Genomic DNA, 14,196 nt, shown 5'->3' on the forward strand with positions numbered 1-14,196 from the left:
TCTTTGTCCCCTTGCACGTCTTATGAAAATATTTGAGGTGGCTACTGTCACCCTGGATCTCAGAAGGATTATGATCAGTCTAGCTCATCCATATCCAAGGTGAATATGCAGTATGAGCAAGAAGAAAACCTATACGGTTTCAAGCCTCTGGGAGTTTTGGGGTTTTTTTGTTACAGCAGCATGACCAGCTTATTCTGACTTACCCTGAGAAAGCAGGATGTTTCTGAAGTAAAACTAGATGGAATATTTTAGTACATCATCTAATAGATCAAAGTAATAAAAAGATCTATGCTGTGCCAAAATATGCCTATGATTATTTTAGTATAATTCATTTTATTAAAGTATAGAGATGCTTTGCATTAAGAAAAACCTTAAAGTAATAGAAAAGTATATGTAGGTTGGGTCATAATTACACGACAATATGCCTTCATTATGTCACTGAAATATTACTTCTAATCATCAGTTTGCTCTGGTACAATGAAAATATGACAGTTTATAAAATACAATTTATAAACTGCATTTTAAACACACATCTACATTGTAATGTGAAGTATACTCACTATGTCACCAAAAAGCTAGAAAATACTAAATCTGTCACTGTTCTGGTCCAAACAATTAAAAAGGAAATATAAATTATGAGTTTAAGCTTTCTGAATTAATTTATCTTATCAAAGAGAGCTCTATGATGACAAACGACCCCCCCAATAACATCCCATTATTATAAGATCATACCTTCAAAAATGAATAAAAATTTTCAAAATGTAATCTGTTGAGTAGAAGGGCACACAACTCTCTCACTGGAGGAAGGGACCCCAAGGCCAATGACTGTGTGTGCCTTGTTTGCAGGCCTATTCTGTATGACATAGCACAATGCCTAACACACAGAAGACATTCAGTAAGCATCTGTGGAATACATTAATAAATACATGAGCTTGGGCAATAGGGAGAGAAAGGAAAAAACCCCTGAGGGACCCCTTAGAATCTTAGGTACTTAAATATGAAACAAACTCCCATTGGAGTTAATCTAGTCCAATCCCCTTTTTAGCAAATGGGTAAATGGAGCCACAAAGAGAAGTCATACACTGAGTTAATAGAAGAGCTGGGATTAGAACTCAAGTCACTTGTCTCTCCGTCCATTATTCTTTCCATCATGCCATTCCACTCAACAGCAAGCACAGACTGGAGATGTCCAGGTAAGCACATTTTCCAGCTCTATCAAGTATGCATACTTTTGGTGAGTGCCTATTATGTGTCAGGCACTGTGCCAAGCACCTGGGGAGAAGGTGATAAGATATGATGTTTGGTTTATAGAAATGTATTCATGGTTACCTATCCATTAATGGGGAACCATCACAGTTAACAATGTTATATTTCAGTTCAATTTTTTCCCACCAGATAAACTGTTAAAATATGTTGTTTTGCATTTATGGGAAATAAAGGCATTTATTTTTAAGTAAAAAAGCTGACAAAATTCCTGGAAATGTTCATTGCTCTTTAACATTTAAAACTATGAAATTGTCTAATGTGGTTTGCTCCATATAAAATGTATTTAATCTTTATTCCAAGGATGCCATCTTTCTGTACTAGAATTACTTTGACAACAATATGTGCTTTGTAACCCTTTGAGAATAGGATCCTGCACCAATTTCACTGAAGTTTGTAACCACAGACTATGCAAAGCTGAATTCTAATTAGTAGTACAGTAAAAGCTTTGTTCTCTTTGCTCTGTGGGGGGATGAGATAGATGCCTTAACTCTTTAAGCAGGCATCAATTCATGTCGCCCAAGGTGTTCCCATTCCTCTAGGTCACCCTGCTCACCTTTCTAAAGCTTATCCCTGAATAGAAGGACAGGAGTTTAATGAATTACTCACATGTCCCCATTCCATAAGTTTAGCACATATATATGCCTCACTTTATAGTCAATTGTGTATGACTCTACTCCCTTCAAAATTCAGTAAGTTCATTGAGAATAACTTTTCCTTTAAACAAAATAGTCGAGCATGCTCAGGGCAGTAAAAACAGAGCACAGTGAGCAAGGTAAATAGGAAATACAGCAATTTAACTTTAATCATTCCATCCAGGTATAACCACTGTTAATAGATCATGTTATACATGGTATACATTTTTTCTAGTCTTATGAAACACACACACACACAACACACACACCACACCCATATGTGTAAAAATGTTGTCATAAAGTTTTGTAGATTGTTTTCACCACTTGGTAATATATTCTGAACATCTTTCCACAGCAGCAAATATTCTTCTACAACATCGTTTTAAATGATCTGATAGCAATCCATTAAGTGGCTGCAAATTAAATCATGCTTACTTATTAGACTGTAGAATTTTTACCCTTCTACAGAATTTTAAACAATGCTTTAGCAAACAGCTTTAATATACACACACACATATATATGCCACTTTATGAATATCTGTTACTTAGATTTATATCATTATTTCACATTATCAAAGACATTAATGGACACAGTGGAAGCACATAGAATTTTGTGGTGAATTGATTGTCACACTATGGTTTATGAAAGTTAACTACTCTTGCTATGACCAGAAGTACCAGGAACAGTGAATCCTGACCTTCTTGATTCTGGTGCATGTCTACTAAAAGCTGAGACTTAAGAGTCTTTGTTTACAGGTGTGATTTTGTACCTTATTTTTTATAGTACTTCGGAATAATTCACCTTGGAAAATGATCATTTTATTGGTTGGCACATAAGCTGAGAAGACTTTTTAAGTAAACAACTCTTTAAGCAATTCACTTAAAAAGGACAGTGGTAGTACAAGTACAGAACTGTCATTTCACTTGATTTCTTTTCAGCTGAGAACTGCTGGAACAGAAAGTGTGTGTCTGTGTCTGTGTGTTAGCATGTGTGTGTATGAGCACACGTGTCTGACTCGGAATAAATTCTGTCCCAGCAAAAGTACAGTATCAACCATTGAACAGTAATATATTTGGGATTTCCAGAGGCAATGTCTCCCAGTCTTATCACTTCTCAGAAACAAGGAAAATTGCTTGTAAGAAGTCTGTTAGAAACTGAATTCTTCTGATATTTCACTAATCTTCAGAAAGGTATAAAGATCTTTACGTGCAAGTAGAAATAAGAACAAAAAGGGGGGAAAAGAAAAGAAAAATCTAGAGGCCAATTAAGAACGTATCTGCACAAAGCCAGGCTCAGCTAATAACCTCAGGTAACCAGTTTATTTCGAGAGCAGTTTGGAAGATTCTGCTTTTTGGAAGGCAAAGACTGTGTTATTTGAAGAATGAAGACCAAGGAATGAGTGTGTCAGCGCTTGCCTCAGGCCAATGTGAACAAGACAAGGAGGAGCCCTGATCAGGCACTGAGTACCCACGTGGCTCTAGGGGAAGACCATCCTACCACTGAATGAATAAACTACATTTCCTGCGCACGGAAGGCTGCTGTTTGACAGGGGATGGTGAGCTGACAGCAATCAGATCTGGGTGAGAATGTCAGAGCCCAGGTCCCAGAATCCCCTGAGAAGCTGCTGTTTGCTAATCTGTCACAAAGGTGCTCTCCCACTGCTGACAGGCAAATTGCAGACCACAGCTGAGTAACCTTCCTCTAGGGGAGCCAGTGAGTGACCCATGAAGCACTAATCAGCAGTTATTTACTGACAGTTCCTGCATATTCCTCACTGTGCTGGGCACACTGGGAGTGGAAAGGAGGCTGCAGGCAGTCTCTCCCTTCAAGGAGCTGGAAGGGAGGCTGGGAGGCAGACTTCCCACTGCCTGTAGTTTCAGACCCAAAGGCAGCACTGTTCTCATCAGTGATTTTGGAGTTTCAAGAATCACATGCACTTAAAAAACCTAAGTGAAAATGAGGGAGAGTGGACCCGAGGAGAGAGTATTTTAGGTAGGGCAATATACATCCAGTGGGATGTTGGAGCTGACTTGTCATAGCTTGAGAAGGTTGATTATTAAATTTTCAGGAATTTTGCCACCAGTTGATATTGCATTGGGAGTTTAGAATCAGCCATGGTGGGAGTGTTTATACCACAGAAATCGGCAAACACTACAAATTAAATGTTGCTCTGTTGTTTTCATCATCATCACTGTTATTTTCTGGAGAGCAAGTGGTTCTTCCACCCACCATTACCTACATCCCAGTTTTTATCTGTCCTTGTCCATTTTATGCTTGTAATTATTAACAGCACCCACTTTCACTCTCAAAAGTATGTCAGTTTCGATAACAGTTATATGATCCCCCTAATTTTAGGATACAGAGATCTCTGGGATCCAAGACAGGAACTAGACCTGCTTCATGAGCCCTAAACAACTGGGAACTGTGAATGCAGCAGAAACTAAAGAGCTGATGCCCCCATTTCTTTTCCTCAGAGACCTCATGATGCTCCCTCTTTGCTCATCTCTGCACTTGCTGTGTTTTTCTCTTTCTAGAGTCAGTTTCCTAATCAGTTTTCACATGACCTCAAATAACTTCCTGAGCCCCCAAAATCGGATAACCTCCCTATTTTAGGGCCCTCCACAGACTAGCAATAGTCTTGGTATCTTTGCTTCAAAATTTTGAAAGAGAGAATCTGATTCAGCCAACTCGTATGTTAAAGCCAAGCAACACAGATCATATGTCCCTAATAAGACAATAGACTCTGCTGCATTTGGGTCAGGGCTCTATCTCCACCCAGCCGTAGCTGGGAGGTGTCCTATATCACAGTAGCAGACCTTCATCCTGGCACCTGTACGCACAAGAACGTATCTATTACGTTTAGTGTTACAGATTCTCCAGCTACACTTAACTGTGTGCTATTTCCTGCATAAATGGTGCTCTTCCAAGCCTCCAATGCTTTGTTTCTGCCAGGAGATTCTCTCTCCACTCCCATCCCAACTTCTCCTCCCTTAAGAACCCAAGCTCATCCTTCAGGCACAAGTCACATGTCACCTGCTCTTGGTAGCTTTCCATAACTCCTGTCACATTATTGTTTTTCTCTTATCTGTCGTCTCATTGAATTACTCTGCAGCCTGCACTTTCAAACAAGACGAAGTGTTGCCTCACCCACTTCCTGGATATGTTACCTTAAGAAGGTTCTTTAGATTCTCTGAATAATAGGGTCAGGTTGTAAGGACTAACCTAGTATACAGTGAGTACTCAATAAGTACTAATTATTATCATTATTTTTATTATAATATTATAGGTGAATACACTTATAATAGAGGAGCTATAAAGTTATAATATCATAATAGATATTGTCTCCCAAAGAGACAATGAATTACACAGGAAACCCATCAACTTGCACGGTTTGCCCTGGTCTCCTTGCTGTTTCTCAAACATAACAACCACACAACTTGCTTTCAAGGCCTTTTACTTTTTTGTTCTCTCTGATGAGAGCTCACTTTTCCTGGATATATATGTGGCTCATTCCTTTATTTAATTCAGGTTTTTGCTCAGTTTTAACCCTCTCAGAGAAGGCTTCTAAGACATACTACCTAAAATGGCACCTACCATCATTCTCCACTTTACCAAGCTTCATTTTTCTTCATATTATTACCAAACATTCTACCGTCCTACATGTGTGTATGTGTTTGCTTACTGTCACCCTTACAAATATAAGCTCCAGGGGAAGAAGATTAGCCCATTTTGTTCATTGCTGAATATACAGTGCCTAGAACAGTGCATGTTGTAAAATGGATGAATATTTCCCTACTATATATTAGGTGCTCTATAAATGTTTATTGATTTGAACTAACTAGATAAATGCAAAAATATAGGCACGTATCAAGTAGAAATTGAGTTCAGAGAAGGAAACATTATAATCTTATTTTTTTACAAAGCTTTACAGTTTATAAAAAATGTTCACAAGCATCTTTTTTCTTACTCTTCAAATTCAAGCTTTCTATAGACACCCAGTGGCCTCAGTGGGCACTGCTTGAAACTGCAGATGGCTCTGAGTTACAGAGATTGGTGCCCTTGTCACAGAGCAGAGTAGATTAAAATGAAATATTTTTAAAAGGTTGGCCATTATTTACTGAATGGGTATGTGTGTACCAAAAAATGTATATATTTATATACACACATATATACATACACACACATATACATATACACACACAAATATTTATTTCATAATCCCAAGAAATTGATATTATTCTTATCTTTCTTTCACAAATGAGGAATCTGAGGCTCAGGGAGCTTGCCCAAAGCCAAGAGCCAGCAAAAGGCAAACCTGGGACAAAAATTCAAGCCTGACTCCTAAAGTGACGTTAAACTCAAAAGATGCAGTCCTGGTTCAGGAACAAAGACTGGTGGTTCAAAGATTTCAATTAGCAATCACGGGCAATCTACTTCAGCAATCTGTTCTTGCCTCAGTTTCTCTTTTTCAAAGGTTGAGATGCTGTCTTCCATATCTGTCACTGGTAGGTAATGGAGATAGTAACCCACCACCTTTGTTGTGCCTTGGGTTTCTCAAAGGAAAATGTGTGATGTGAATCCACTGTGCTACCATACAAAAGCAAATACCCCTTCCTTAGTCACTGATTCACTAGTACAGTGAAACACAACTCTAAAGGGACTGGATGCTTCTGGGATCTCCTCCACAGTTCTGTTGAGATCAAGATTCTCAGACATAAGGCATTCAATGAATGCTCAGATGTAAAGACCTACAAATAATAAATGCAATACACACACACACACACACACACACACACACACATACATAATGGAAATTTATTATAGAAATTGGCTCGCATTATTATGAAGGCCAAAAAATACCACATCTGCTGTCTACAACCTGGAGAACCAGGAAAGCCAGTAGTGTAATGCAGCCAAGTCTTGGTCTGAGTCCAAAGGCCCAAGAACCAGGAATGCTGATGCCCCTGGGCCAGAGAAAATGGGTGTCCCAGCTTAAACAAAGAGCAAATTCACCCTTCTTCTGCCTTTTTGTCCTATTCAGGCCCTCAAGGGATTGGATGATGCCCATCTACATTGGTGAAGATCATCTTCTTTACTGATTCAAATGTTAATCTCTTCCAGAAACACCCTGACAGACACACCCAGCAATAATGTTTTACCAGCTATCTGGGCATCCCTTAGCCCAGTCAAGGTGACACATGAAATTAACCATCACAGTAGCCTAGACTAAATCAAATATATTAATTGGATGGGGTAAGGATAAAGAAGTTTGAATATCAAATCCAATAAATTTTTACAGTGAATCACTGAATTCAATCTCTTTTACTGTGGATGGAGAAGCAGTGTGAAGTGGTGGGAGAAGCCTGGGTTTGGCAGTCAGTGCTGCCACCTATGAGCTTCATGAACTGAGGGTTGAATCACTTAACCAAGCTTCTACTTCCTCACCTATAAAAAATGAGAGTAACTTTTCAAGAGTATTATATTAAGAATAATATAGTTAAGCAAATAATAAGGATCTAAGATAAAATGAGCAGCCAAGAATGGTACTTCTTCTTCCCATCATCATTATTACTATTGTTATTGCACTCCACCCCCATCTGCAAGTCCATTCATTTGTATGGACCTGCCAGAAACCCTGGCACCGGTTTCTCTCTCTCACAGACTTGTTGCATCACATCTGACAGGAAGCTCACCTGCTCGGAGGGTTACTCATCCTTTATGTCAAACAGGCCTATCTCCTGGTACCCTATGTACTTCCCAATAATGTGACTGAAAATCCCGTTTAAATGAATTCAGATTTTTAGAAGATTACCCAACATAAACACTACAAAACACAACAGTACCTTGTCTTCTTCTCAGAATTGGGTGATTATTATATAATAGAATCAGAAACAATGAAGCAAATATGAAATGTATACAATTTGTATGAATGCTCATCAGAGGGTACTGTTTCAAAGCTTGAATTAAAATGAATATCATGTGAGGGCTAAATAGTCTGGGTCATCCTTTGTGCAATTCTCAAATGATTATTCATTTGGAAAAGGTGCACTATATTTAAACCTGCACAAAGTATAGCAATGTTAGGCCTACAGGAAATGAACAGTGCTACAATGCTGCCCCCTTGTGTTGGAAAATAAAACAAATGAAAATATGTTATTTCTGCTTATCTGGGAGGGGCTGAATGATACATAGTTATAAACTTAAATATTTCAAGAAGAATTTTTAAAAGAGCATGTTCACAATTGGAAGTGAGATTCCATAAATAAAAGGCATCTGTAATACAACTCACTACATAGATCTATTGCCCTTTCTATTTTATATAGCTCTCTCTACACCTGAGACAAACATGCTGTGGCCTTTCATCCATCACAAACTTGGCAAGAACTAGACTGAAATTACCTCCCATCCACCATCGAATATGCATGTACACTTTGTTCATTAGTGGCTGGTTGGGTTTACTTAACAGGCTAAAGAATGTGTGGGCCCTGGGGGATTGGGTGGTATTGTGCCATGGATTCCATACCCCCTTGCAACTCTTTTATTTTTTAAGTAAAATTTTTTTTAATTTTAATTTTATATTGGAGTATAGTTGATTACCAATGTTGTGTTAGTTCCAGGTGTACAGCAAAGTGATTCGGTTATACATATACATGTATCTATTCTTTTTCAGATCTTTTATTCCACAAAGCTAGATGACTAGAATGTAAAAGGTCCTTACACCTGTTTATCTTGTTCATCTGCTTTGAAGGCAATTGTACTGATGACAATCACTGAGAGAAGAGGCTAAAAGCAAGAATAAATACTGCTTGAATGAAAGAAGGCAAGTGTATTCATTTCCTAGGGCTGCCATAACAACATACCACAAACTGAGTGATTTAAAAATATATTCTCCCACAGTTCAGGAGGTTAGAAGTCTGAAATCACGATGGCAGCACAGCCAGGCTCCCTCTGAGATTCTGGGTAGAATACTTCCTTGTCTCTTCCTGGCTTCTGATAGTGGCCATAGGTCCTAGGCATTCCATAGCCTTCAGCTGCATCCACTCCAATACCCGCCTCTATCATCACAAGGCCGTCTTCCTGTGTGTCTGTGTCTTCACATGGCATTTTCCTCTTCTTATGAAGAAACTAGTTATATTGGATTAGGGGTCCCACCCTACTCCAGTATGACCTCACCTTGATCACACCTGCAAAGACCTTATTTTCAAATAAAATCACATTCATGGATACTGGGAGTTAGGACTGCAATATACCTTTTGGGGGTCACAATTCAACCCACAACAGCAAGTTAAATATTCTCTCAATGCTCTTACGGGGAAGAATTTATTAATTTTTACCTAAATATTTCTGGTAACTTAATCTATTAGTGATCAGAGAGCATCAATCCAAAGGAGGATAAGAGAAAGAACACATGACAGAAGAAAACTGTCAAAAAGGATTATCTTAGCTCAGGCTGCCATAACAAAATATCATAGGCTGTGTGGCTTAAACAATAAAAATTTATTTTCTCACAGTTCTAGAGGCTGGGAGTTTGCGATCAGAATGCCAGCATGGTCATGTTCTTGGGAGCATTCTCTTTCTGGCTTGCAGAAGGCTGCCTTCTCTGTGTGTCCTCACATGGTCTTTCCCTGGTGTCAGCGTGTGGAGAGAGAAATATCTCTCTTCCTTGTTGTAGAAAGCCACTAATCCCATCATGAGGGCCCCATCCTCATAACCTAGTCTAACCCTAATTACCTCCCAAAGGCCCCTTCTCCAAATGCCACCACAATAGGGGTTACAGTTTCAACATAGGGATTTGGGGTACACAGTTCAGTCCACAGCAAGGATAGAGTAATCTGGAGGAAGCCCATGCCTGTTTTTTTTTGGGGGGAGGAACCTTATTTGCTTTAGTTTAGATATTCACTGCACTATACCTTGGGAACATCCTGAGATATTTTGCAAGAATTTGGACTTCCCTCTCAGAGTTCATCACTTTGAGATGACTAATGAGGTAAATCATGAGAGAAGGAGTCTGTACTCCAAACAGGCACTATATATAAAATTGAAGACAAGGGGCATATGACCATCATGGGGACTCTGTGCCTCCAGGTTTTCTGTTTCAGAGGTGAAATTGTGTAAACCTGTACACCAGAATTAACTATTTAGAACATATTGACAAGAGATTACCTCTTCTCCTCAAGGGCACATTGACCCATCCAGAGGTGAATGTTAAGTGAAGTTGCTGTGCTGACCAGGACAAACGTTTTACTCTGTGGTTTGTAGTTGTCATGTCCTTCACAGTGTTGTTAACATGTGTTCCCAAACTTTTCCCTACAAAGAACCCTTTTGATTATTTTTCTCTCATAGCATGCATGTTTTAGAAGCGTTTGGGTATCTTTTCTAAAACCAAGAACAGTTAACGTTTGAATGAATACCATATACCAGGTATCATGCCATGGAGAAGTTATAATTAACTCATGTAACATGCACACATATCCTATGATTTTCAGATGGGACACAAAGAATGTTTAGGGAACTTACCCAAGGTATCAACATTGGTAAATCACAAAACTCAGATATGAACCCAGGAAATCTGACTCCAGAACCCACTGGCTTAACTTCACTAATTCTAACTTTTTCACATGACAGCTACTGTAGTAGTGTTTGTTAATTAGTTTTTTAACTAGCAAATTTCAAATACTTATAGGCCCTGTCATCAATATTTTCTCAATGAGGAAAAAGGTCCAGAGGGTTTAAGAATTTTGCCCAAGGCCATAAAATATGGAGGACAGAGGTATGATTCAATCCCATACCTTTCAGACATCTAAAGGCCATGTTCCTCTTTCTATACCAAATTGTCTACCCAGGACCAGCTATATTATTTGTGAGGCCCATTGAAAAATTAAAATGTGGCACTCCTGGTTAAAAAATGATTATGAATTTCAAGGCATCCACTAAGCATGAAATCAATAGCTGGGACCCTCTGAATTTGGGACCAGTCACACGCCCATGAAGCTGGCCCTGCACCTACATCCATGCCCAATAGTTATGAGGGTGTTGCAGGATACAAGCAAGCAAAATAGATCAATTTCTTTGTTATAACACCTTTGGTTACCTTTTCTATACTCTATTTTATGGCCACGTTCAAGACTATTTGAAGAAATTTGCTAGGAGTATCCAAGGAAAGAACAAAAAAATACACAAAGAGGCAAAGAAGGAACACAACACTAAAGGTTGGTAAGTGTCTTGGTCTCAAAGCTCAGAACCATAGATCACTTGAATAATAGAACTTAAAGAGTAAAGATCAGAGTTCAGTCCCCTTTGTTTGGAGACAACGGGAGACCACAAAGTGAGTTAATGACCTTTTATGAAATATTTCAACTCTGGGTCTCAATTTTTTTTATTTTAGAATGATGTAAAACTAGATTATTTCTAAATGTCTCCCAGGACTAAAATTCATGACACAGTATAGATATTTTAAGTATGTACTCTACAGGGCCATGTAAGTTCTAAAAATTTTTGAAAATGAGACTGTTTTAGCTCAATGTCCTCCAGAAAAGCAGACTCTGAGGCCGATTTGCATGCAAGAAGTTTATTGCGGGGGCAGTGCCCATAAGATCATCGATACCTGTGGGGAAGTGACAAAAGCAAGATTTGCAGAGAACATGATACAGTCATGATAAAGGTCTCAACCATCTCCACAGGGATCTCTCAGCTAGGATGGTCCCTGAGAGGTGTCCTGAACTGGGCACACACAGATACATCAATAGTCACTGGATGCAGATTGACCCTTGGGCATGACAGTCCTCTTCAGACAAGGGCAAGTCAGAGAGGATAGTGGTGCCCAGCAGCTAGGGAAATGAGTGCTTCAGTCCTGTAAGGGCGGGGTGGTGGGGTCAAGAGGGGATACTGGCAACAATCCAAGACGAACACTACAAAGACAATACAATTTTATTGAGTACTCATTCCAAAGATCAATAACCACTGTCACCTTTTCTCCAGAACTTCTGCTTCCAGCAATATGGTAGGCTAAGAGTTTTATTGACCTTCTGCAACAAAGCAGCTGGATCTTCAATAGGACCTAATTTGTGATATACTGCTGTGCTCACAAGCCCCACTAAAAAACAAATAAACTTTACGCAGGGCAGCCAGTGAATGCAGTAAGCAGTGAGAGTTGAGGAGAGGCAGAGTTGCCTCAAGGGCAAAGGACCACAACAGGACTGCCAAAGGATGCGGAATGGGAGGAAATAAGCCTGTTATTCCTTCACCAAGCCAGGCCTCTAAGGGTCTCAAAATAGTCCTGGGTCAGTGGCATCAAAAACAGACCAGCAAAACAGACACAAATATCTCTGGAAGAAGCCACCCCAGCTTAGGCTGGCAGGATTCTCACATAATATGATTAAGTAATGAGCTCACATTAAAATGTCCCAAAGCACATTAGGGTCAGCTGCAATGAGTGAAAGTCAGAGGTCTTCAAGGACTATAGATGTTGGAATTGTCCAGTAAAGAATGTAGAATTACTAGGTTTGAAATGTTTAAATAAGTGCAGAATAAAATTACAAAGAAGAGTGATACTACACTGTAGTTTTGCAAGATGTTAAGGGAAATTAGGTAAACAGTATTCCAGGTTAAGGGTACTCAGCTACGTATGAATCTACAATTATCTCAAAATAAAAAGGTTAATTAGGAAAAAAGAAGCAGTTGCAGCAAAAAGACAGGTCACCTACAAAGGACAGCTGGTCAGACAGGACAGCAGTCTTCTGACCAACATGAAAATCAGAAACGAGTAGGTGGAAACATTGAGAGAAAATGACCATCAGACTAGTATTTTCAGTCAAACAAAGCAATCTTTTAAGAAAGAGAGAAAGTAAAGGCAAACTCAGACCATCACCAAACCTTCACTAAAGGAACTTCTGAAGGATGTAATTCAAGAAGTAATGATCCCAGGGCAACAGATCTAAGAGGAAAGAGCAAATGGTGAGCAAACAAAATGGAAGATGTGTTACTTAATCCAAATAAACAAATATGATAAGAACATCAGATATGTGGCAGTTGTTTAAAAATAGGGCAGAACTAAATTAGCATGATAAATAAGGAAAATATTTGAAGATTTTGAGGCTTTTTTTTTGAGGGTTGTGGCTTAAGAGTAACCACTAAGAATAGTAGAAAACAAAGAATAAAATTGTGAAAAAACTACTTCAATCAATCAAAAGAAGAAAAATGCCTAGAGGGAATTCCTTCGCAGTCCAGTTGTTGGGACTTCACGCTTTCATTGCCAAGGGCTCAGGTTCAATCCCTGGCTGGGGAACTAAGACCCCACAATCTGCACAGCACGGCCAAAAAAAAAAAAAAAAAAAGGAGAAAAATGCATAGAGAAATGGAGAGAGAACAAAAATAATATGATAGAAACAAGCCCAGTGGTACCAATAATCATAATGACTATGAAAGGCTTAAATTTGTCCTTTAAAAAACAGAGATTATAAGACCAGAAAGAAAAACAAAACAAAACCATTCCAGATATACACTATTTATGAAAAACACTCCTAGCTCAAAAAGACATGGAAATTTTGAAAACAAATGCATGTAAAAAGGCACCCTAGACAAATACATGATGGACAAAAAAACAAAAACAAAATATCAGACAAAATAGAGTTAAAGTCTATCATTATTAGCACTAAAGTGAGTCACTATATAGTGATGGAAAGTTTATTACATCAAGAATACATAAAATTATACTAAAGGTATTTGCAGCACATATAACTGACAAAACATAAGTATTCAAAATATGTAAAGAATGCCTGAAAATCACTAATAGAGAAGAAAATACAGAAAATAGATAAAACACACAAGCATGTCACAGAAATAAAAACAAAATGGTAATAAGCAACTCTATGCCCACAAAACTGATGTACATAAAATGGACCAATTCCTTCAACGACACAATCTGCCAAAACTCACACAAGAAGACACAGATGATCTGAATAGGGCTATATCTATTAAAGAAATTAAATCAATAATTAATAACCTTCCAAAACAGAAAGCACCAGGCCTAGCTGGGTTCACTGGTGAATTCTACTGAACATGAAGGAAGAAAGTATACCAATTCTCCACAATCTCTGTTAGAGGATAGAAGCAGAGGGAATACTTCCTAACTTATTCTATGAGGCCAGCATTACCCTCATACCAAAAACAGACAAATACATACCAAGAAAAGAAAACTACAGAGCAATATCTCTCATAAGCCTATATGCATAAATACTCAACAAAATTTTAGCAAATTGAATCCAAAAGGTATAAAAAGAATTATACATGACAACCAAA

At 38.5% G+C, this 14,196-nt stretch overlaps 1 protein-coding gene across 2 annotated transcripts in view; it reads right to left on the reverse strand.

The window, feature by feature from the left end:
- Window positions 1-14,196, reverse strand: part of PDE4B (phosphodiesterase 4B) — a 600,461-nt gene that overhangs the window by 423,048 nt on the left and 163,217 nt on the right. The window lies entirely within an intron of this gene.

Source organism: Orcinus orca, chromosome 1 (assembly GCF_937001465.1).
Source record: "Orcinus orca chromosome 1, mOrcOrc1.1, whole genome shotgun sequence".
Taxonomy (NCBI): domain Eukaryota; kingdom Metazoa; phylum Chordata; class Mammalia; order Artiodactyla; family Delphinidae; genus Orcinus; species Orcinus orca.